Raw genomic sequence first — 23664 nt, forward strand, 5'->3', positions numbered from 1 at the left:
GCATATCTTAATTTGAACTTATCCCCTAGTGTAGGCTCGGCCTCATTCCCTTCAAATCTGCATCAAAAGAAGCTGTTGACTGTGCTTGGTAGGGCAGGTTTGATTGTAGGACCATCCTTTTTCCTGTTCATCATACATGGTACATTCATTCCATGGTGCCTTTGCTGCTTCACACCAAGGTATGCAAATGTTTATGGCTAAGAATTTGGGGAAGCTGAAATTAATGCCATAAATATCAGTAACTTAAAGGAGAAAATAGCTTAATACTTTGGCCTTCCGACAGCTGTGCCTTAAAATTGGAAAGTAGGGAAATGCAGATTTAAGAACAGCTCTGATCATCCTGTCCCCACATCCATTGAGTAATTGTGGGCTTGGCCACCACAATTTAGCATAGACTATCTGAGTCAAATGCCACCCTATATTGGACCATATTCAACTCTGTGGTGCTTAATGTCTGTTTTGTTTCAGTCTTCACTAACACGGTTAATGACAGAATATTTAACGCAATTAATATTGATAACCAGGAAAAAGGAATGCAAGTCAAAATAGCGAAGAGAGAGGCTAAAAAATACTTAGATAATATATGTTTGAGTCAGAAGAGTCTGTTGAAATTCACCCCATGGAACTTAAAGAACTAGATGAAGCACTCTTGGAAGCACTGACAGTTATCTCTGAGAATTCCTGGAAGACAGCAGAAGGGCAAATATGGCACCAATCTTTAAAATGGGGGAATAAGGAAGCCCTGGAAATGATAGACTATCAGCCTAACTTCAATACCTGGAAAGATATTGCAGCAAATACAATCCCTTACGTAAGCACCTGCAGGACAATAGGTTTATAAGGAAAAGACCGCATGGATTTATCATGAACAAATCATACCAAACCAACTTAATTTCCTTCTTTAATAAGACCTAAGGAGAAGCAGTAGATTTGATATTAGTAAGGCTTTTCACAGAGTTCTGCATGACCTTGTCACAAGCAAACTAGGGAAATGTTTAGATGTAATTTACTATACGATGGATATGCAATTGGTTGAGAGTGTACTCAAGATGTAGTTATCAATGGTTTGCTGTCTAGCTGGAAGGATGTATCCAATGGACTCCTTTGGGATGAGTATTGGGTCTGTTACCAGTCTGTATTTTTATTAATGACTCTGATAATGGAATAGAGAAATGTGCAGATAACACCAAACAGGGAGGGGTTGCAAGCACTTTGGAGGGCAAATTTACAATTCAAAATGACCTTGACAAATTGAAGAATTGATCTAAATTCAACAAGATGAAATTCAATAAAGACAACTGCAGAATATTACACTTAGGAAAAACCAAATCCCCAGCTACAAAATTGGGAATAATGTTATGCTTATAAGAAGAACATGGAATCTTTTAGGGGAAAAGGCAATATGCTGCTTTCTTTAAGAATACAGTAGTAAAGCAGCTAGAATGTGCATACATAGACACCCATACTGTCCCAACAATGGATGTTATATTTACCAGTCAAGTCAATGTGGCCAGCCAGATTGATCACAGATAGGGAGGAGGGGGTTCTATCGGTCAAGATAGATGCTGTAGAATCTTGGCAATACATAGCCAAAAATTATGCAAAGCAGCCCCTTTTTATATAATTTTCCTTCCTTGAGATCAGTAAGTTTTGTACCATCATGCTGTAATTAATAGCTGTTTGATGAGTGCTTGTTTTCTTAAAGTGGTGTTCTCATATCACAGCTATCTTGTCCCAATTGATAAGTACTTGTCTTTACTTTTAGAGTCATCAATTTGCCCTTCATCTGCATTCAGTAAGGGCATTGATTAATCTCCTGGTGCTTTTATGTCTGACCTCAGCTTCTCCCTAAAACATCTGGTCTGGTGATGGCCTTCACACATTCCTCGCTCACTCTCACACACAAAACAGAATTGATGTCTTTGTTACACAGACACAATATGAATATTTAAGCAGGAACATCAAATTACAATTTAGAGAAAACAATCATCATATCTTTTGCTTATTTCACAATACTAATTTTAAAACAAAACCCATAAGAATCTATTCCTGCTTTAACATTAATAACAAACACGAACACCTTGCTTAATGCATCTTTACCAACAGCACTAGCCTGCAAATCAGGATGGCTGGCAAGGTACACTGAGGCACATTACATTGAATAAAGCTATGGTTTAGCTACATGGCTACATTATCCCCCTTTTGACCTCTCAAGAATACTTCTTGAGTGGGTTACACTTTATATAACTATTTCAAAGCAATATACTGAAAGGCAATTTGAGCTTGTGGTTGTAATTTAACAAACATTTTCTTTATCCAACAACACATATACAACACATTCCCATTAAATAAATACAGGATGATCTTTACGAACCATGATAGATAATATGCCCTTAGAAGTTGCACTAAGAAGCTGTCTGGTACTGCTGCTGAAAAGAATCTGTGGGCTACAGACTGGACTTTGAGTTATCAATGTGACACAGCTGCAAAGAGGGCTAATGTGATTCCAGGGTATATTAACAGCAGTATTGTATGTAAGAATCAGGAGGCTGTTGTCTCACTGTACAGGCAGTCCCTGGGTTACGTACAAAATAGGGACTGTAGGTTTGTTCTTAAGTTGAATTTGTATGTAAGTCGGAACTGGTACATATTATAGGGGAAACTCTAGCCAAACATTTCTCCAGAGCTCAGTTTTATTCTCCCACACCTCACTTCCCTCAGTCCTTTATTCTCAAACTGAGGTGTCTGCTGAGAAAAGCCGCTCCGCGTCTCCCTGGTCTGCTGGGGGGAAGCAGCTAGTGCGGGGTTGCCTCACCCCGTTTGTAAGTAGGGATCCGATGTAAGTCAGATCCATGTAACCCGGGGACTGCCTGTATTGGTGAAGCCCTAGATGGAGTACTGTGTCCAGTTCTGGGCATCACAATTTAGGAAAAATTTGGACAAATTGGAAAGAGTCCAGAGTAGAACAACAAACATTTATAAGAGATTTAGAAACCTGACCTATCAAGAATCCTTTTAGGGCCACCTCATCCCCTGCCATATGACTTTGGGGAGAAATTGCAGACTTTTACCTTCTTCTGCCCTGCCCTCTCCCACCTGTCCTAAATTCTTTATTACAGAGAGACAATCTATACTCACTGCTATATTTACTATCCACAAGCTAATCATAGTGAAGGAAGAGGGACTTTGAAAGGAAGGGGGGAAAGAGGGCAAGATAGGTTGTGTCTCAGTAACTAAAATCTGTCAGAGAAATATTTCAGTTACTTTCCCAAATTCTTTCCTCAGTGGTACTCCAGCTCACTCCTCCAGGTATTGCTGCTATCTGGTGATATGTTCTAAATAGGTATCTATTGACCACCTGATGGTGTCCCCATTGAAAAAAGGTGTGCACATTTGTTCAGCCTATTCATGTATTCTACCTCTTCCCTACCTGGCATCTGGTTTGTCTATTTGTATCGTAAGTTCTTTGAGGCAAGGTTCATTTGCCAGTCTGTGTTGGTGCAGTGCCTAGCATAGTGTGGACCCATTCTTGGTTGTTCCTTAGGCCTTTATTGTATTTAGTGTTTGCATATTCACTCCACGCAATAGTGCTTTTAGTGGCCAAGCAGAGCTTCAGAGACCACCACTGTATTTGGCTAGTGGGCAGGCCTCAGCAGTATGTATCTGTTTGATCTGTGCTACAGCTGCAACTTGGGTCGTCTTGAACATCCCAACAATGCTGGTCGGCTGCACAGAGGCCTTGCGCAGTCTAGAATCACTGACAATATGGCCAGTCGAAACTGGACAGTCCAACAGTAGGATTTATGACAAGGAACTGATTGGTGGTTGATGTTAAGTATTAGTCTTCTTGCCACAGTGTCTCCAATGTCCTGTCCTGATATGGCAGCCTCGACCACATTGGGTGTCGTGGTGGAAGACGAGCAGCCTGTGTACTAAAAAGGCTGTTGAACCAGGGAGAGCTTGGGTTGGCATGTACCTTCTCAAGCAACTTGCGAGCTGTAATATCTCTCCTTTTGTGCAGGGGAGAAATGTGTCTCAAAACTGGAAGCCATGGAAGATGAATAAGTTGCCACAATGAACATGATTAATAATAATAGTAAAAATGAATCTGAGAAGTCAACAACAGACTATATATCCACTGGTTATGTGAAATGAGAGAAGAGTTAACAGTTTCAAATGCAGTTTAGTTTTGCCATAAGATCATATCCATTACATAGAGAATTTATTTTTTGCACTTATTTCTCTACTGCTGCTGTTTTGCTTTCTGCATAATGTCAGCTAAATTTTCCCAGAGTGTTTTTGGAGTTTTCTGGGAGGGAGGGAGGGAGGGAGGGAGGGAGAGAAGGGGGGAAAAAAACAACCTAGTATTCTGATGTTTGCAGCCACACCCATAGCTGCTGCTCTGGAAACGATATTTGTCCTGAGTGGAAGAATTGAGGGTGCGGGGTGGGTGTGTGTAAGAAATGTAATATGGTAACAAAAACTTATTACAAGCAACATTTCCCATTACCTCACAAAATTCATTTTAATTTTTCATCCTGTTGTAAGAAGAAAAATGTTTTTTTCTGTTTCAAATTTGAATAACTGAATGATCAAAGTAATATATTTACACTGCTTGTGAAGAAAATGTATCATTTTTCTAATTAAGATGCTGGCACTTGGCTTCCTCATAAATTATACTCTGCTGTGCCCATGTTTTGTCGATTACACTATTTCTTGTAAATCAGCTGGGTTTTATACTTGTTCTTTTAGTTGATTCTCATTGTAGCATAGAATGAATAGTCCCTAATTCAGGGACGCATTCGTATTTAGAGTCGCATTCAAACACATTCTTAAGTTCCATAAAAAAATATGCTAAAGAGCTGTTCTGAACAAGAACGAATTTAAGCATGTACTTAAATGCTTTCCTAAATTGAGGCCTTCACATGTAAATCTTTAAGAAAATGTAAGTAGGGCTAAAGTATTTTCATTACTGATTTTTAAGGATACCTATTTACTACTATGCCTAAGCTATATGAAATCTTACAGTGAATGAACAGTAAGTAGAATCTATCATAACTGGCAGACAGTACACTGATTGCAGAATGCAAGTGTAGAGTTACTACAGCCTCTATTCTGTCGCTCAAGGGATAACCTCATTGAGAAAGAATGATCAATTTCTCAAACTCATCTAGGCCCAGGAAATTGCTGCTTAGAGTTGCAGTTCTTAACCCACCATTGGGACCAAGAATCCAAACAAAGTATGTAGGGTTGGCAGATTAATACATTAATACAGGCAGTCCCCGGGTTACGTACAAGATAGGGACTGTAGGTTTGTTCTTAAGTTGAATCTGTATGTAAGTTGGAACTGGCGTCCAGATTCAGCCGCTGCTGAAACTGACCAGCGGCTGACTACAGGAAGCCCGAGGCAGAGTTGCTCTGCCCCGGGCTTCCCAGAATCAGCCGCTGATCAGTTTCAACAGGCTGAATCTGGATGCCAGTTCCGACTTACATACAGATTCAACTTAAAAACCCCAGGCGTCCTCAAGTCAGCTGCTGCTGAAACTGATCAGTGGCTGATTCCAGGAAGCCCGGGGCAGAGCAACTCTGCCTCGGGCTTCCTGTAGTCAGCGTTGGTCAGTTTCAGCAGCGGCTGATCTGGGGACGTCTAGGGCAGAGCAGCTGCGGTCCCCAACAAGATAATAAAGATAAGTGCAAAGTACTTCTGAAGGAAGGATGAGAAGTTTAGGAGGGCCTCATCTTCAGCAACAGAGATTTATGTTAGCTAGAAAAAAACCTGTAAGGATAGTTAAGTACTGGAATAGGTTACCAAGGGAGTTTGTGGAATTCCCATCATTTCAGGTGTGTTTGTAACCTGTTCTTAAAATTACATCGGGGTAGTTAAGAGCTATTTGGTCCTGCCTCTGTGCAGGGGGCAGGGCTGGATAACCTCTCAAGTTTTATACAGCTCTACATTGCTATGGTTCTATTATGTTCAAACCAAACACAGGGATCCATTAAAAAGCAGCCATTTCTGAAGTAAAACACAGCAGACTGTTTGACAACACACAACAACACTGCTCAACCAGTAGAGCGGGCCCTTAGGCAAAGTGTATGTGGAGCCAACTCACCTCCTTACTCCTCCCTGAAAGGGGCAGGGCCAGGAGCAGCCAGCCCTTAGTGCCGCAGGGAGCATAGTGCTGGGCCTCACCCTAGTCCTCAGAGTCTCGTGGAGTGCATGGCACCACGCTCTGGCAGAGATGAAAGAGGTCTGGGCTTCTGGCTGCTGGGCTGCCACAGTAGCAGCAGTGGCAGGTAGGAGCATTGGGTCCCTAGGGCAATTGACTCCTTTGCCCCCCGCTATCAACAGGTCTGTGCTCAACAGTTTGGATTAAGAGGTGAAAAAGAATATTCTCCCCAATTGAAATGTTAGTGGAATGTAGATAGGCAGAATGTAATTAACTTGCTGGTGTTTTTCCAAGGTATATGGATTAACCTATTGTATAGATACCATATGATCTTGCTTTTGTTTTTTGTTACTTTCCTCTTTGGCTATTCTCAGATCTAAAAAATGAAACTCGAAAACCAACATTTAAACTGCCTGATTAGGGTATCTAGTCCCACAAATTTTGCATAGTTTCAAATAGAACAGTGATACTATGTGTAACATTTACTTTTTTTTTAACTATATAGAATGCTCAAGAAATACAGGGGTTTATGAGCACCCAAACGCCAATTGTGTAGACCTGATATTGAATACACACCTTAATATCTTTATAAACTGGAGTCCCACTAAAACTGGTGAGACTATTCCAGTGAGGAAAAGTTACTCATGTATTTAGTATATATGATATATTTTTTCTAACAAGTTGTTAGATTTTTTTTTAACTGCTTCTACACATTGAGTAGATGTTTTCAGAGACCTATTCACAATAATCCAAGATCTCTTCTGTCATGGCTCCTTCCCCACTCTGGCATGATAAATGCAGAAGTGGGGGCCAACAAGTGTACCCCAAAGCCTTATCTACCAGGCTTTGGTATAAAAATTTCCCCAAAATCTTAAAAACCTAGATCTTGGGAATAAAACTTCCGCTGCCACCACCCAAATGTTGATAAAGAAATCAGGAGAAAGATCATTTGGGAAATCTTACCCCTAAAATAAAAATCAAGGCACACAATTAATCACTGCCAGGTTAATAAAAAGAAAAGAAAGAACTTTTATTATTACAACAATATTTCTGTTGCAAACATAATGACTAGATAGGGAGGTAACAAAATATACTCATGGGCTGTGTCTACACTGGCATGAATTTCCGGAAATGCTTAAAACGGAATACTATTCCGTTTTCAGTTTTTCCGGAAAAGGAGCGTCTACATTGGCAGGCTGCTTTTCCGGAAAAGGCCTTTTTCCGGAAAAGCATCTGTGGCCAATGTAAACGTGCTTTTCCGGAAAAGAGCCCCGATCGCCATTTTCGCGATCGGGGCTTTTTTCTGGAAAAGACTACTGGGCTGTCTACACTGGCCCTTTTCTGGAACAGTGTTCTGGAATAAGGACTTATGCCCGAGCGGGAGCAGAATAGTTTTTCCGGACTAGAGGCTGATTTTGTACAGTAGAGCATCGTTGCTTTACCGGAAATTCAAGGGCCAGTGTAGACAGCTCGCAGCTTATTCCGGAAAAGCGGCTGATTTTCCAGAATAAGTGGTCCAGTGTAGACACAGTCATGGAGAAACTCCATGGGTCTAGAACTTAGTTACAAAGAAAAGCCAAAACATCTTTTAAACAGTGCCAGATCTCAGATCCCATACCCAATCCATAAAACAATAAAACCTAACAAAACTACCTAAACTTTACCCTACTTACAGAAAATGAAGAATGGTATCTTGGAGAGAGAGAGAGAGACATGCTTGTCCCTCTCTGTAGCTGTAGAGAACTCTCCCCTAGAGACAAAAGGGAGAAAGGAAAAAAAACCAAATTCCTTTGTCCCAGTTTGAAAAGTCCCACCTACATTCCTATTGGTCACTCCACCTGGCTAGGTGTAGTTAACCCCTTAATCCCCAGGCTGCTGGCTAACCCTCATAATCATGACATGCCCACCAAATCACAGATGGTGCTGGACAGCCTCTGGCCACACTGACTGTGATTTCTTCCTGTAGGTCTAAGATAAAACATAGTAAATACATTATGCACACTTGACTAAACACTTGAAGACAGGAAAAGTAAGCAAATGCTTCCATATCCATAGAGTACCATCACAGCTATACAGAGAATATTAAGTAGTTGAGTCCAAAAATGCCTCATTAACCAATCAAACTCTCAGTCTCAAAATCAAATTTAGAATAGCGTGGGGTCTTGATCTAAAGTTCAATTGACCAGGTTCTGTGCCTCTTGCGAAATACACCACTATCATACACCAGGCCAGGTCTTGGCACCACTGAGAGTGTCAGCTCAGGGCGAATTGCTTAAAACCAGGGCTACTTACCGCCCTCAACCGGGGTCCTTTCCCAGGCACCCCTCAAATTACACCGAGCACTTCAGCTGCCTCCCCGGTCAGCCGGAAGCCTCACCAGCAAAACCCCTTAGACACCCCAGCACTCCCAGCAGCCATCACCAGACTTAGGCCTCACACACAGGTGAGAGGTTATAAAACCTACACTCACCAACTCCAAACAGATCCTCCTGGTCCAACGGACTCAGCCACAGTTCCAAGCCAATTTTCACTTTAGATGTTACCCACAAGATCACGCTGGCCAATCCTTTAGAATCTAAACTCTAAAGATACATTAATGAAAGGAAGAAAATGTTGAGAGTAAGATTGTTAATGAGACTCTTCATATATAAACATCACACATGTACACACATCTCATACATAGAATCAGCAGTGAACAAGCTTTCATTAGACACCTTACATGGGTCCCTTTGCACAAAATGTTGCCGTGCCTCAGTTTCCCTTCCCACACAGCATATCAATTTTGGAATGCCCCTTCTCAGGTGAGAAGCTCCAACACTAATTACAAGTATTAACAGTGAAATACCAGGGTCCCAAAGCTTTTGAACATCCAGTGTGTCCTTGGATACATCTCGTAACAGTTTCCAGGGTTTTGGTACGATTTTAGTAACAGCAGTACAGAGGTCATGAAAGTTAACATAAGTATCAGGAACAAATACATCCTAAGTGTACATTGACAATTCTGGCTTTTTACATTTAAAAAGTTGCAACCTTCCTGGGCAAACACAAGTCTTGCCCCTCCCCCATGCCCTGTGGGTTTAGGTTGTGAACTCCCTCCCACACAGACATAGGCCTGGCTGGGTGTGGCTCCCCTGCTGACAATGGCTATGGAATTCCTTTGCTCCTCACAGGATCTTTCTATCCCCAAGTCACTTTTACCCCCCTCAGGCACAGCAACCTGCTGGCCAGCCCCACCATAAGGATCCTCTTCCTTATGACTTTCTGCAAGCAAAAGCTCATCTTCCCCTGGCTCTACAGCAGCATCACCCTGCTGAGCAACCACCAACTCCTCCTGTGATCCCTCTATCCCCTGAACAGGCAGGTCTTCACACAACCCCCCTTCAGGAAAACACACAGACTCCTCTGGGGAAAGATCAGAGACTTTCCCCTCCCCTTTCTGGGCTTCAGCTGCCCCCAGAGCTAAATCTGGGCCCACAGCACTCTCCTCAGCCCATCCAGGCTGACAGGCACCTCCTGTAGACAAAGAACTGGGAAAAAACCCTTCCCCCACATGCATGCCGCCCTCCTCAGCAGCCAAACTGCCAGGCTCCACACACAGAGGTTGCTCACACTGAACACCCTCCAGAATTTGATCTTTTTCCCCAACTAAACTTTCACTCTGGCCAGCCACTCCAGACTGCACCAGAGGGACACTTTCCCGAAATAGGGCAGGGAGAGCCCAAAAATCTGACTCCAGCCTCTCCTCTGAGGCTCCAGGCAGTCGTGTAGAGGCCTCACTCACAGACACACAACTATCTCCCTCAGGCAAACACTCAGAGAAACTTTTACCTTGCTCCCAGGACAGACTAGTCACAGACAACTTCCCAGATTCACATTCACCCCCTTCCCAAACCTCATGCATGTTCTGGGGCTGGGTTAAGGTATCCGCCTGATTATACTTACTATTCATGCCATAATCACACCCCATCCCCACATGGTTCTCCACTGAACCCCCCCTGAGGATACAGTCTCTGTTGTTCTTCCACTCCCTGGACCTGGAGTTTCCTGGGATATTGAACAGGGACTGGAACATTCATGGGAGCAGGATGGTCAGTTGATGGGGCCTTCGCTTTAGCAATCTTCTCTGTAGCTGCAGAGAACTCTCCCTGAGGGACAAAAGGGAGAAAGGAAAAAAACCCAAATTCCTTTGTCCCAGTTTGAAAAGTCCCACCTACATTCCTATTGGTCACTCCACCTGGCTAGGTGTAGTTAACCCCTTAATCCCCTTGGATGTAATTGAGACACATCATTTTATGTGTGTGGTTGGGTCCAATGTGTATCCGTTGCACTTTTCAAGCATTGAATTTCATCTGCCATTTTGTTGTCTAATCACCCCAGTTTAGTGAACTCACTTTGTGACTCTTCACACACAGTTTTGGTTTTAACTATTTTGAGTAATTTTGTATCCTCCACAAACTTGGCCACATCACTGTTCCAGATCAGATAAGTCAATTGAACAGCAGTGGCTGTGGTACAGATCCCTGGGGTCCTGCTATTTACCTCTCTACTGCGAAAACTGACCATTTATAATTATCCTTTTATTTCCTGTCTTTCAACCAGTTACTGATCCACAAGAACATCTTCTCTCTCCTCTTATGGGTGCCTACTTCGCTTAAGAGCCTTGGTGAGTAATCTTGTCAAAAGCTGAGAAGCCTACCTTTCTCTCCCCCCCCTTAAAAAGTAAAATAAATCAAAGCAGAAATGGTGGTGTATCTATTTGTTGAAGTGATTGTATATACACCCCTCTCTCCTATTTACCTTCCTCACACACCATGCTCAGGATCAATGTTTGATCATGAATAAGCAATATAAATATTGATGTGTTGAATGCTCTAGAAGGCTGCTTATTTATTTACTTTGCTTTTAAACATTAACTATAAAGATGCCTATTCAGGTCTCTAAGCACCCAACGAATAATACAATTTTTAAACAGAATTATTACAAAAATTTCTGTTGAGCTGGAACTCAGCCAACTCCACCTACAGAAACTTCTTTCCACTCCTGTGTCATTGTAGAGAAAATGCCCTCAGCTCTCCTGAAGAATTCAGTCTAACAAGTGTCTCATGTAGTGTGCTCAGTTTCCAAATTTAGACTATTTTGAACTAAATGAGGGAGCAAGTTCTAGATTTTGGAACCCTCATAGACCAGCAACCCTTCTCCTGTATAATGAACTAGATCTAGCTTGGATATCTCTGCTAACCACAGCTGTGGCAGCCTGGTACATGTGGCAAGGCAATCCTTCGTGCAAACCAATGCCAGGCTGTTTAGGGCAAAGGACGAGTTTTGAAAAATGGGTCTCCTGCTTAGGCTCCTAAAAAACTGATCTCTGTTTTTAAAAAATGCTGAACTTCCAACAGCTCATTTTGAATTCCATAGGAGCTACTGGGTGCTCAGTAGTTTGGAAATCAAGACTAAATATTTGACTGACTTAGAAACCAAGTTTTAGATTCCTCTTGAAATCCTTGGCTTCGCAGTCTAAACTGGACATAGAAAGCAAAGTACAGATGCATTCTCCCCGATATGCTAGCTGAAGCTCCTTTTAAATGACAATAATTTATTATTTATTATATTTTATTGAAAAGCTTTGTGGAAGAAGTGTGTTTTTTTTCAAGGAGTGATTTTTATTTAAGAATCTGAGCCCATTTGATGCACAAGAATCCTGATCCTACTCCCCAGAGGGGATTGGGAGTTCATGGCAGTTTTACCATTAACTTTAGCAAGGATATTATTGTACCTCAAAAGGAGGAGGGACTTTAAAGCATGGCACAAATCTGAAAATGGATAATGGGCCTTTAATACATTGTGTGGAAAGAAAGTTAGCAGTGGGAGAAGGGATTGTGCAGAACCTTGAAGGTGAGAAGCTTAACCTTGAAGAAAGATCACATAATGTGAGCATCCTGTACCGATCAATTTAAAATAACTGTTCTAAAGCAACATTATGATTTTCCATGCACAAAATTATGGGAGCTAGAAATTATGCTTCCAGCAGCAATCATAACTTGACCCTCTTGTGCATACAGGAAGCCAGATTCTGCTCTGATATAAATCACAGTAACTCTGTTGGCTCCAGCAACTCTAGCATAGCTCTATTGACTGTTTTCAAATAATTGGTGCTATCGTGGTATAAAATTGAAGTAACATGGTGGTAATTCAGACTTTTTCTTTCAAATTGAGATCACAAAATACAATCAACCTCCCATATGGTGCAGGCTGACTTGATGGGACATGCTAATGGAATAGATAAATGTAACTTTTGGAACATATTGTACAGCTCTTTGTAAGACTATATCCTTTCACTTCTTCTTTGCAAGTGTCCATACTGACTAACACCATTCAAAAAAGAGACATATGGTTTTTTATTTTTCTTGCAAGTTTCAGTCTCATTTCTCCCACTCTCACGAGGACTGTTACCTTAGAAATGCTAAATAGGAAACATGTGCTTTGGGGCTAACAGTATTACTGCTCTGCAAGGTCAGTTCCAAAGACTCAACATAAAGGCTTTGCTAATTTAAAATGAAATAAAAGCAGCTGTCATAAAGAATGTGAGATATAAATTCTCATTTAAAGTTGTATTATATTTCTTTTATTATTTTGAATAGCCTGAAGTGAGAGAGAGAAAATATTTATTGAAGGGATAAAAAGCAGCCCTTTTCAAACTACTCTTCTTGTCCTTTTCTTGAGAAAGTATTTTGTATGGCTAGAGACACGCAAGCTGGAATGATTCTTATAGGAATGCCCTTATTCCCTCAAATAATCTGGTACCTTAACCAATTTATTTTGGATCACTGCATGGTACACAACTTGATGATAAAGACAGATGATGTCACATTTTAGGAATGGAGAGAGGAGCTAGAGACATGTTAGTCTTTTGCAGGCTCATGGAGGAACAGTTATTTCTCAGTGAGTTATCTTTCCATTGTTTCCAATTCAGGGTTTAATTTAAGTTGATGTAGTGGAATGGGATATTTCTATGTATGTATGTAGAAGTCCCAATAGGTGTTAAGCAGCCAAGCCTTGTTATTCTCAGTGAGACCTCTATGCTAGTATTGATGAGTGCTGGCACATCCCTGGCTTCAAATCAAGCACCTTCTCTTTCTCTTTCCCTTTTCTGTTTTATAATTACTCCTCTGTTCCCTACCTTATGTCCTATTATAACTAATGTAGATGAATGTGAGGCTGAAGTACCTTCCATTGTAAATGGTGATCCAGTCATATTGGAACAACTTTAGACACTACACCCTGAGACTATAGGAGATCGTTCCTATCTCGGCGGTCTTGCATTGGTTATATATTAGAGAAGGTGCTGGTCAAGTCCCTTTACAGGATGACTGCTTGCTGAGTTCCTTGATAGACAACTTCAGTTCTGAAGACCACAAATTCCTAGCTGCAGGAACAGAGAGAGTGGTCACTGCATACTAAATATCACCCTATTGTTTCTTCAGTCCTTAACTAGTAAAAGCACAGTTCTAAAAAAAAATCACAATATTTTGATAATTCACAGGTGTCAATAGTAAAAATATTTTAAAAAAACATTTCCAACAAGTAGAAGCTTAATATAGTTACGTTCTGTCTCTGAAAATTTTTCATGATGAAATGTATTAAAAAACTAAATTAAAAACTAGATAAGCTTAAGGTCAAACTTTCTTTTGAGGGCCTCAGCAAATGCCCAAGCAAATGTGTGTGCATGTATAAAGTGATCATTTGGACTATCTATCCAATTTGGGCATACAAAAGTGGATTTTGAATGTGCTGGTTTGAAAGTCAAGTGAGATGCTGGTTTGAAAATGGGCCCCTGAAAGTGTAACACACAAACTGTAGTAATTTTGACTCAATTTAAAGGAAAGGTTACTCCTATTCATCACATGCTTTCAGATCCTCCATGAGGTAAAGGCTAGATATATTTTTTTATTTTGCAAGTAATATGTTTTGTAATATATGTGGAAACAGTAAGTAAATTTATTAAATGTTTACACTGTATGTAATGCAGTTTCTATTTTTCTCCTAATTTTATTAGGTTTAGTTGTGTCACTTTGGTTAGTCTAGGCACTCCTAAATTAGTGAACATGGTAGACATTCTGCAGAGCAAAATAAAAGCAAGAAAAAAAAAGAAAACCTTTCCCCATATGTGGATAATCCAATTTTTTTTTAGGATTAGGATTTTTAGAACAATATGTCTTTCCCCTTTCTAAAAGAAATGTCAATTTATCAATTTGCAGTTTATTTTTCTAATAGCAAAATTAACTATTGTTATTTTATATTATCTTTTTAATGGTATCACATGAACAATATTAAAAAGCAGCAGTCCCCCACATGCACCTCAGTATTCATCTGTAGAACATTTTTTTTTGCAAAGTGTGATTTTTATGACTGTATAAATTCCTTGTTTTAAGTGTCAGGGTATAGCTGCTTTGTATGAAGACCGTATAAGTTTTATAACATACATCTTGAGATACTCTCAAGCTTTGGTAGACTGGAACAGGAATATTTTCAAATCTCTTTTAGATGACATGTCTTCTTTTCTTTGGATAATGATAGTTCCTCTTTATAGTCCTTCAATGAAGCAGAAACCTTGTTTAACTGTCAAAATGGAAAATGTGTTTTTTATGAAACTAAAATAATTGTGCAATTTGCATCCATTTCTCCTCTATACAAGATCAAAGCACCATAGGAGAAAAACAAAGGATAGGGAAAGTCGGAAGTCATGAGCATACCAGATCTTTAACCTATGACTCATTGTTTTTGCACAATATAACACTGAACTTTTATGTTCTCAGGCTTCACTGTGAGTATTGGTAGGACATCCTATTCTGATGTATTGTCAAATAAGTGAAGTAAATTCAAGCATAGTTTAGAGAGAACTGTCAGATACAAAATATAAAATGTGATGGACTTAACTTTATATGGCTGGAGGTCTGTAAAAGGATGTTAATTTTGCTATTACTGACAGATACTCCTTTAGCTTGGTGCATGGTTATGAAAGTTGCTGCCTCAACACTCAGCATACAAAGAGCATTTGAAGAATGTGTACAGGTGGCTTTTTATCTCTACTAGGGTAAAGAAGGTCCTCAAACTAACTTGCTCTTTTTATTAATACTTGATGCAGGGATCACAAAATAAAACTGCTAACAGCCAAATCCTGTTACAAATCTAGAGACTGCAATATTTCACTCCATTGTATAGTTGATAAGGGAGACTGATCAATTTTACAGTGAGCCTTGAATTATGGGCATTGTTGCTGGGACTGTTGCAGCAAAGTGGCTTCTAGTTTGGTTCATTGGCTTTCAGCACCCTAGACTATGGGACAGAATAATGTGACAGAAATTATTACAATGACTTTGTTGACTGATGTAGCATTTCCAGGCCTTGACTCAGTAATGCTGCAAACAATGGCAGAGAAACCAAAATGTGGCAGGGTGAAAGGGAATTTGAACTGAAAAATCAAAGCAATTGATGTATGGGTTCTTTCTAGTATTTGTACAGCTACACAACAAATAAAACTACTAAGAATCTATATAAAAGGTACAGAGAGCTTTTACCAGCTCTTAAAGACACCAGCAATACTTAGTTTACTTCTGAAATGAGAGGGTTGCACTGATGTCTGACTGCATTTTTTTTTCTCCCTACTTTGTCAGTTGTCTGCCTGGATGCCAACCATCAACTTTAGAAATGGCTGCATTTTATTAGTGGATGAAATGTTTATATGCCAGGAGCAGATTGCTCAGGATGGAAATAATTATATGAATATTTGTCTATTGAAATATTATTAGAGTGGGTCAGAAATCAGTTAATCTCTGGGAACAATGATGAATTTTCAGGAAAAAAAATCAAATCAGGTTGAACCTCTCTGGTCTGGCAACATCCATGGTCTGGCATTGTTTACTTATCTAGGTCCCCATTTTTCATGGGTGTAGCCAAGTTTCCTGTGGTCCCATAAAGCTGGTTTACAATCACCAGTCCTGTTTCCCAGTGTTCTGGTTGTTATTTAGCTCTAATTAACTCCTAAAGGTCTTCTAAGAGCCTAGTAAGCAGTAGAAGTGTTGCTAATGTTGCTAAACAATATTGATCTCCTGTGGTTTGGCAGATTCTTTGGTTTGGTTTGGCACTGGTCAGGTCTCTAGGGTGCTGGACTAGAGAGTTTCAATCTGTACTGGAAATTTTTACTCCACCTCCTAACCACCCAAAATATTGCTATGAGAGTTGTTGTTTGGATATATCATGCCCTCATTTTCTTTTCTGGGTGGGGTTTCCTGGCCACAGCGCATCTCATAGGATGCTCCACAGATCCCTCTTACTGCACTGCCATGATGCAGCCTGAGCAGTGTTCTCTAGGTAGAGAGCCTGTCCTTTGAAGCAGAATGGGTCACAATATACTGGAACTATAACTCCAATGAGGCATCACAGCAGGATTTCCAAATCAACATTGTAGTCCCATCCAAAAAACTTCATTTTTTTTCCAATGGAAGTCTGCAGGAAGCAGACCCTTTTCACAAAGCATTTTACTTCAATGAAAACCCAACATCCTTAATTGTTACATTGATAGTCAGTATGTGCATTGAGAGGGAAAGCAAATGGATTCAGAGGAAACACATTCCTTTGTTTGCAACCTTAAAGGAATAGAATTGCTACAGCAGGTAGAGTGAATTAATTAGCCTCCTGTTGTAGCTACAGTAACACTTTATATAGATTTCAGAGGGGTAGCTGTGTTAATCAGTAACTTTAAAAAAGAGTGGTCCTGTAGCACTCTAGAGACTAACAAATATATATGAGGGATATAAGAGAGTAGTCGACTACTTGATAAGCCTAGGCTTATCGGGTAGTCAAGTGGACTACTCGCACTTGCCTTCCCTGCTGCCTCTGTAACAGGCAGCAAGGGGGAAGGAAGCAGGGGCCATTGCTGGGTGGCGCTGGCTTAAAAGCTGGGTCCTCCCCAGCGCTGTCTCTGTAGTCCTGCCCACCCCCTTGCTGCTGCCTCTATCAGAGGCAGTGGTGGGGAAGGGCTACTGCCATGAAGCAGCCTCTGTCTGAGGCGAGTCCCTACTCCCCATTGGGTCCCCTGCACACAGGGGCTGCTGCTGGCTGGGCAAGAAGCCCAGCACAGTCCCAGCTCGCACTGGATGCGGGACCAAACTACAGTACGCTACAGCGCTGCAATTTAAAAGGCGGCAGGAACCAGGCAGCCTGCTTCCTCCCCCGCCACCCCTACTGCCTTGTAAAATGCAAAGCCACAGTGGGGTTGGTTCTGTACCCAGAGCAAGCCAGGACCGAGCTGAGCTGTCTATCGAGTAATCGATAGAATTTTTATCGGACTCATTTAGAAACCCACCTCTTAACATCCCTAATGTGTATATATATATACACACACACACACACACACCATCATGCGTTTTTGAGCTGAAGAAGTGAGTTGTGTCCATGAAAGCTCATGATACTATATATATATTTTTTGTTAGTCTCTAAGGTGCTTCAGTACCATTCATTGGGTTTTTTTATATAGGTGTTCATATGCACATTAATTTATTACACTATACATTTTCTTTAGTTTTGTAGCTTTCCCTTTTAAAGATACCAGGTAAGAAACAACTAGAGAATTCAACTTGTCAATTACTAGTGGGCTTAAAGTACAGAGGGTTGCTTGATTAATCCATAGTTAGAACTTCGAGGCACTATAGTAATACTGTAAAATAAAGCACATCTCCCCAATAAGACCTAAAGGAGACTATTGGTTAGCATGTTAAAGCAAGTGGAAATAGATGGGTAATTGATTGGCACGTGTTACAGAAGACAAAAGGCAAATGCAAATTGTTATCTGGAATTGTTTTGTGAAAGAAGAAGAATGTGCAATCTAATCTTAGTCAAATTTAATTTCCTGGACTCTCCTGCTTCCAGGATTTACTTTAATAAAGGACAGTAAAAACTGTACTAGAGATAAACAGTTCACTTCTAGCTGCCTCCTCCAAGTCTCTCTATGCATTACAGGCCATGCATAGTGTTGCTAGTGGGATTGAGAATTCACCTCACTTTTGAGCAGGGCCTGTAGAAGTTTGAAAACTCAAACCATGCAGAAGCTCCAGGCATAAGCTTTGAGAGTCAAAACAGTGAGTCCAGCCATGATACCATCAATTCTGCAAAAAACTCCTAGTTTTATTTACTCAGAACGCATTTCCAGTTCTATCAAGACATTTTTACAAAGAAAAGCTATAGAAATGTAGATGTATTTACAGTGCTTTCTGGCTTTTAGCATGGTGCTGAATTGTCTGTGCTGTCCAAGTGTTAAATTTGAATTTCAATTTTATGAATGAGAGAGAACACCTCCACTATATAGACATTACATGTTTGGATATGTAATGCAGAGATCAAGGTCTTAAAAAGTAATTTAATCTGTTTATAAAATGAGAAATGAAGAGAATATCAACTGAATGTCAAATTTAAAAAAAGCCTCCACTCCCACCAAAATATTGGAACTATATGCTGAACTTAAACTTACATTCCTCGGTTTTTATACTCTTAGGAAAATGTTAGGGTTCAAAATTGAAAAAAATATTAGAATCCTTAAACACACCAAGATACATCTAGATATTTCTGAAAAATTCTTTTAAGCATTTCAGTTCTAAAGCTATCAAATTTGACCCGGCTCTATATGAAGTGCCAGCTATAATTAAATGACTTCCTAAAAAGAATTAAGTGCTATAGTCATATAGCCACTTTAAGAGGAGACTCTGAATTCTATCTGGTAAATTCTATTTTCCTTGTGCCTTTAGGCAATAGTGTACAATATTCTCTTTTACTGCCTTAAAATCAGATTTTTATTTTTGAGCTAGATACTGCACTCTCAGAACTGGATATACTATTTTATTTTGTTTTGTTCATATTACTTCAAAAAAGGGTTAAAATTATTATTACTTGGTAAATAAATTCACTCTTCCTCTGAGATCTTGTATGCAAACTTTCAATTTGGAATGAATTAGCTGGGCTATTAAGAGTCACTATGCAGAATAGGATCACTCTAATTATAAGGAAGAGACTGTTATAGTTTGATAGTGGTGTAAGGCAGAAGTACTCTAATTAGGGTTTCAAATTGAAACTGTTTGCTTCAGTAGATCATACTAATTATGGGAAGCAAAAAAATCAGCTGGTTTTAGTTAGCAGTCAAAATCTATGCCTCCAGCTGGATTTCTGCCTGGCACACACCTGTGCAAAAACAGAAGCCAGATGGGATTTAGGAATACATTAGAAGACAATTTGACTCTGAACCACAGAGCAAACACAGAAGATGGAAACAGGGATTTTTAGAGGTAGGCACAGAGTAAATTACTAAAGAATTTCTCTTTTCCATGTCTTTGTCAGGCCCTACCTTTACAGTAAGTGATTCTCTGTGTGCTGCTTTGAAGTACTGTAATATCTATGCATTATGATCCAGTAAACACCCTGAGATGCTTGAAATTTCTGTTCCAGGTAACAAATTAACATGAATATCGTTAGGCCAGCTCTATAGAGCGCACAGGGTTCCTCTGCAAAGCGGAAACACCCACCAAAAATAAACAAATTACAACAGTGTGTCGCAGAATCCAGGTCAGCTGATGTGGGGTTATGCTATGGGGTTAAAAATAGTAGTGTGGATTTAATCGTGTGGCTGGACCCTGAGCTCTGAAATCTGATGAGGTGGGGGGGGAGTCTCAAAACTTGGTCTCCAGCCCAAACCCAAAGGTAGGTCTTGGTAGGTTTAGCTTTTCAGTGCAAACCCAATGACAGTTGACCTGAGTGGTGAGACTTGCTGCTGCTGCTGCCTCAGAGATTCTGTTTCTTCAGTGTAGATGTATCGGCTGGCTTTTGTACCAATATAATGTTGGTTAGTATATCCTCTGTTTTTAACCAAAATAGTTATGCTGGCAAAACTCCTCATGTGGATTCTGTTGTACCAGTGTAAAGGGGGTTTTAGAGCAATACAGCTTATTCCTCTTGCTGTACAGCATTATTGATATAAGGTACTACACAACTTTTGTTTGTAGACTATTAATCATGTTTATTACAAGAATGGGACACCCATTGTGCTACGTGCAGTACAGGTTAAACCTCCTAAATCTGGGACTCTCTGGTCCAGCAACATCCGTGGTCCAGCTGGACCACGGATGTTGCTGGACAGAGAGCCCTGGCACTGGGGAGTGAGAGCCAGCTGCGAGTCGAGTAGAAGGGCAGCCCACCAGTGGCAGCAGCAGGACTGGCAGCAGTGGGGCTACCAGTAGCTGGTGAACCTTATCCTCGAGGAGTCCCAGCCAGCCAGGGAGCAGCGGACAATACATGGCAGCAGTGGGGCTACCAGCAGCTGGTGAACCCCATCCCCGAAGAGTCCTAGACAGGCAGGGGAGCAGCAGTGCTGGTAAGCCCCATTCCCGGGGAGCCCTGGAGAGCTCCAGCCAGCCCACTGCAATGGAACCTGGCAGAAGCAGGGGCTGGGAAGGCCAGTGACAGGGGATCTCCCCTAATCTGGTAAATTTCGTCATTCAGGACAGTCAGGTCCCAAGGCTGCCAGACCAGGGAGGTCCAATCTGTACAATCTCAGAGTAGTAGACAGTCCTTAGCTGAAGAGCTTGTATCTAAATAGAAAGGACAGACAAAGGCAGGAGAAAGGGGTAGATCGCACAATCAGAAGGAATAGTGTGGTGGCATCAAACATCATGTTAGTTCCATGAATTTGGTTTATGGTGTGAGTTGCCATTTTCATAGAATCATAGAATACTAGAACTGGAAGGGACCTTGAGAGGTCATTGAAGTCCCAGTCTGCTGCCCTCATGGTAGGACACAGCACTGTCTATATCATCCCTGACAGATGTCTATCCAACCAGCCCTTAAATATCTCCAGTGACGGAAATTCCACAACCTCCCTAGGCAATTTATTCCAGTGTTTAACCACCCTGACATGAAGTTTTTCCTAATGTTCAACCTAAACCTCCCTTGCTGCAATTTATGCCCATTGCTTCTTGTCCTATCCCCAGAGGCCAAAGAGAACAATTTTTCTCCCTCCTCCTTGTAATAACTTTTGTGGGGACATGGAGGGCTGAATTTGATTAGGACAGTATAAGCTAAATGAGAAGGCCTAGGATGGGAGGTGAGAGTATAAGAGGGGTAGGTGTGGAGTGAAGCTGAGGTAAAGAAACTGAGGCTGGGATATGCGGAAGGCTAGCTCAATCAGCACAGGCCTGAGAGAGTTCTTTCGAAATTGTAGTTTGAACCGCGCTGGTCCGGCATCCTTGGGACCTGACCAGTGTTGAAATAAAGAATTTGTGGAACTGTGGGAGGTCAGTATTGTCTAGCAGCATTACCATTACCAACGCTTCCACTGCTTACTGGGCTGTTAGAAGACATTTTGGGGTAAATTAGAGCTAATTACAGGTGGAACCTCCCTGCTCCAGCACCCTCGGGATTTGAACAGTCCCAAATCACAGAGAGCTACACTCCCTAGCTCACAGACCCAAGCTGGGGCTGTGCTCTCATTGCCAGGCTGGACTGCTCTGCCGAGTTCCAGTCCAGAGCTAGCCCTGCTGCCTTTGGCCCAGTCAGGGTTACGCTTCCTGCTATGCTGGCCCTGGCTGGGGTTGTCTGCCAGTTCTGCTTGCCAGGGTTGTGCTACCCGTTGCCAGCCCCAGCTGGGGCTGGGTTCTCTACTGCACCGGCCCTGCTACTACAGGTGTTGCATTCCCCAACACCAGTCCTTAACTTACCCAAGTGGGCATCTCTGTTCCAGCAATATCCATGGTCCTGCTGGACCTCAGATGTTGCTGGACCAGAGGGCCCTGGATTTTAGAGGTTCAACCTGTAACAGCAAAGAACACTGGAAATCAGGACTGGTGGCTGTAAATAAACTTTATAGGACCATAGGAAACTTGGCCGCACCCATGATAAGTGGACATCCAGCTAACTAAAATCATGCTGGATCATGGATGTTGCCAAATCAGATAGTGCTGGACTAGAGAGGTTCAATCTTTATGAAGTTCTCTAAATGTCCAAAGCTTCTTCTGTTTCAATGGTGACCAGCTGGAGTCTCTGGATGACTCCTGTGTGCATTTTCCTCAAGGCAATGTGGTGGAAGGAAGCATTATCTGGGCTCTAGTAGAGGGCGGTGATCGTAGACAGGATCCTAGCTTCTTAAAAATAGATCTGAGCTGTTTAATGTGTACAGAGGTTGTCACAAACATCAAAAAAAAAGGAATCGTCATACTCAGTGAAGGTTTTACTCCTTTGTTGACACTTCCTTTCATTCCATACAAAACAATATGCTAAACAAATGTTACAATTGCAAATTTAGCCTTGCAAAATATGCTCCCTGTGTATACTAAATCTTACCTCTTTATTGTATTTCCATATAGAAATTATTTTCTCTTGAATGGCCAAACACAGATTTGGGGGAGTCCTGAGGCCCAGAAATTCAAAAGGACCAGTCGTGGTAGGAGCTCTTTAAATTGCTGTCGACGCACTGTGTGGCACAGTCTGGGTGTTTCTCAGTGATGGTGGGGAAGGGGCAGGGAGAGTCAGCATGATGCACTCCGAACACTACTTAGAGCTACTGCCTGAACCCCTGCTTCTTCTGCTCAAGGCCCCGCCCCCTTTCAGGAGCACAGAGCCTCCCTCCCACTTTGCTCAGGGGCCCAGCAAGTCAGTTGCTCCCCGGCTGGGGGGAGTTGCCACACCCTATGGCTTGAAGTGGTTTCCACTAGATAGAGTTTACAGTTGGGTTCAATGGGTCTCAGAGCCACCACTATACAAATTATTCCAGTATCCCTGATTATTAGGCATGTGCATCAAATTCATGTCTCTTGCCTAATATGTAATTATCTATGGGAAGCCAATGTAGTGAGTGAAGGGCTTATTTGACATGTTCACATTGGTGGTCATAGTTTGTTTTTTGGCTGATCAATATATTAAAATATGGATGTTTTAAGGTGGCAGTCTAATACTGCCATGGAATTTGCAAAAGCCACGGATGACTATTGCTTGTGCCTAAACAATTTTTACATGCTCTTGGTTTGACTTTTAAAAAAGCTGTGAATTCTTACAGAGATGATCAGACTCATGCTGATGGTGAGAAATACCAGACACATAAACAAAAGAAACATGTTTCATTCACAGTTATAGATCTATTCCCAGAAATAACATTGAGCATTTGTGGAATGTAACTACTTTCCAGTAACAACATCACAGTAATTGTGTTAAATGAATGATTCACATTTACATAATCTCTTAAATAGGGCAGTTTTGGTTTTCGTTGGCATGGCTGATTTGACTGTTGTGGCTTAGACTCCATTCTTTGCAAATAACGCCTAATAATAGTTCCAGCACCTTGTGCTGGAATCCTGTCTGATTTCTCAAGCTAAGTGTAGCCAGACCAGGTTAGTACTCGAACAGGAAACCTTGTGCAACACAAAGGATGCTGCAGGTAAGGAGGGATGCTGGTGTTTCAGCAGGT

General features: G+C 41.3%; 1 long non-coding RNA gene across 1 annotated transcript in view; it reads left to right on the top strand.

Annotated features, from left to right (window-relative positions):
• LOC142829558 (uncharacterized) overlaps nt 1-23664 on the top strand; it is an 82254-nt gene that overhangs the window by 39974 nt on the left and 18616 nt on the right. The window contains exons 4-5 of the long non-coding RNA XR_012904062.1: nt 10767-10830; nt 22568-22644. This is a non-coding gene — a long non-coding RNA (uncharacterized LOC142829558). The remainder of the gene's footprint in view (nt 1-10766; nt 10831-22567; nt 22645-23664) is intronic.

The sequence above is a fragment of the Pelodiscus sinensis genome, chromosome 5 (genome assembly GCF_049634645.1).
Source record: "Pelodiscus sinensis isolate JC-2024 chromosome 5, ASM4963464v1, whole genome shotgun sequence".
Lineage (NCBI taxonomy): Eukaryota > Metazoa > Chordata > Testudines > Trionychidae > Pelodiscus > Pelodiscus sinensis.